Below are 2,102 nucleotides of genomic sequence, written 5' to 3'. Positions count from 1 at the left end.
GTAGAACATGATACTTTCAGGTTTTAACTGTGTGAAGATGTACATTAAGTACTGGATCATTCTAGTAGAACATGATACTTTCAGGTTTTAACTGTGTGAAGATGTACATTAAGTACTGGATCATTCTAGTAGAACATGATACTTTCAGGTTTTAACTGTGTGAAGATGTACATTAAGTGCTGGGCCAGACTGACTGACTAGTCTGAGTGCTAGGTGCTTTTCATGTTAAGATTAAAACTACTTTTATTATCTTCTAAATTAACACCCAATTTTTTCTTTAAAACATATTTTGTCTGTTATTTTTTCTACCCTTTACCGTTTACAGAATCGGTCCTTTTGACCTACCTTGTAAACACCATAAAAAATACGAAATAAATCTAAATGATCATTCTTTTTCTTTGTAGCATACTACTGGTTTTAAGAGACAATTAAAATTATTTATCCTAAAATGTTCAATCTTCTATTCTTTTCACATCTATTTTATTTTATTTCTCCGTGAATCATGTTTCGGTACTAATTCTTCCTACAAAAAACAAATTGCGCGTCAACTGCGCAACTCACATTACGTAGTCCACGAGCATCTCGCGTGAAGACGTCACTCAGAATTTTTATTTGTGTATTTAATTTCTAATTTATTACTTAACATAAATTTCTAATTTTTACAATTTAGTTACTTTTATAGCAATAAATAAATATATATAAAAAAAAGAAATTGAGTACTTTTGTCAAGCCTCTTGTTCTTCACTGCGTCCCGCACACTTCCGCTGATGGAAGCTTTACGAAGAGGATTAATTATAATGGTTGGGTATTAATATTATTGTAGTTTACTAGATGTTCATGAATAACATTTTGTCAATACTGTAATATTTATTTTATATTACTTCCATTAATAGTATTATTTAGAATGTGTAAAATATCTGATTTTATTGTTTTACTTATATTTAAAATTATTTTGTACTTGTATGTTATATCGTCTTAGGCCTAGCTTACAAATAATTCTTAGCTGATCAAACCTCGTTGTAAGTTTAAGGCCTAAGGAATAAGTTGTTAACACTAACAACAGGGTTATCCAGCTGATGAAATAATTCGTTCTATTTAATCTTTATAAATATGAATGTAAGAAAAATATACCCAATTATCTATATTCATTAGTAAATTAATTTTGTTTTGCTTTAAATAGATAGCTTGCTATGATCAGAAGTTAATATTAAAGTGAGTAGTCAGAACTTTGAAAAAAGAATTGATTGGTTTACATTTGAGTGATATATGCGTAGAGGTATAATGGAATGTATTTATTTTTTCACTACTTTCTTTTACTCTTTAGGTCTAGTCAGAAAAGAGAAAGACTTTATTTTATTGTAATTAACCAACGTAAAAAACGAAGTTGTGTTAACACTAACAGTGCTACAGTTAAACTGTTGACAGCTATTCTCTATGGAAAAGGTAAAGTTTAGTTTGATTAACACTGTTAATATTTTATATTTTCAGTAAGATTAAGTAATAATTGTTACCCTAAAGTTTAAGTTTCCAGTTTCTGGACTAGGTTATTGACTAGTGATTGTGTGTTATATTGATGAAAACTGTTAGACTTTCATATTTTCAGTACAGCTGATCACCTTAACCATAGAGTATAATATTAGTTTCTGGAGTAGGTTACTGCCTGTACACTGATGTTTCTTGTGGGTGAAAAATTAACATGCGACATAACAGTAAAGGACAACATTGGGCCTTTTGGTCCATCAAGGCCATCCTATCCACTAAAGTAAACTAAACATTAAAAAACTCAAACCCAGCCCTTATCATTCAAATATTTATCAAGCCCAATCTTAACTCTTCTGCTACGGCCATGTTTTTCTGTTTATTTCACAAGGTTTTAGTGAGTTAAATACAAAATTAAATTAAGAAGTTTATATGGAAATAAGTTTGACAGTTTTAAGTGTCCTCTTTAGTATAACTTTTCTTTGTTAGAGAAACACAGTTTATTTTATAATAGTCGTTCCAAGTCCCTTGAGGGCGTATAACGTCAGTGAGGGAAGATGAAAGTGTGAACCGGTACAGGAAGTGGAATGTTAAGGTTATTTTAAGAAAGATTAATGTTTACC

At 30.0% G+C, this 2,102-nt stretch overlaps 1 long non-coding RNA gene across 2 annotated transcripts in view; it reads left to right on the top strand.

Moving 5' to 3' along the window:
- LOC111083788 overlaps positions 1 to 2,102 on the top strand; it is a 12,339-nt gene that overhangs the window by 7,615 nt on the left and 2,622 nt on the right. The window contains exons 2-3 of one of the 2 annotated variants that reach the window (XR_002609247.1): positions 21 to 800; positions 1,325 to 1,443. This is a non-coding gene — a long non-coding RNA (uncharacterized LOC111083788). Of the gene's footprint in view, positions 1 to 20; positions 801 to 1,324; positions 2,092 to 2,102 lie in introns of those variants that run through there. The other variant, XR_002609246.1, reaches the window with a different exon arrangement.

Source organism: Limulus polyphemus, unplaced genomic scaffold (genome assembly GCF_000517525.1).
Source record: "Limulus polyphemus unplaced genomic scaffold, Limulus_polyphemus-2.1.2 Scaffold11211, whole genome shotgun sequence".
Lineage (NCBI taxonomy): Eukaryota > Metazoa > Arthropoda > Merostomata > Xiphosura > Limulidae > Limulus > Limulus polyphemus.
The sequence above is the reverse complement of the archived record's forward strand: the minus strand, read 5'-3'. Positions and strand labels throughout refer to the sequence as shown.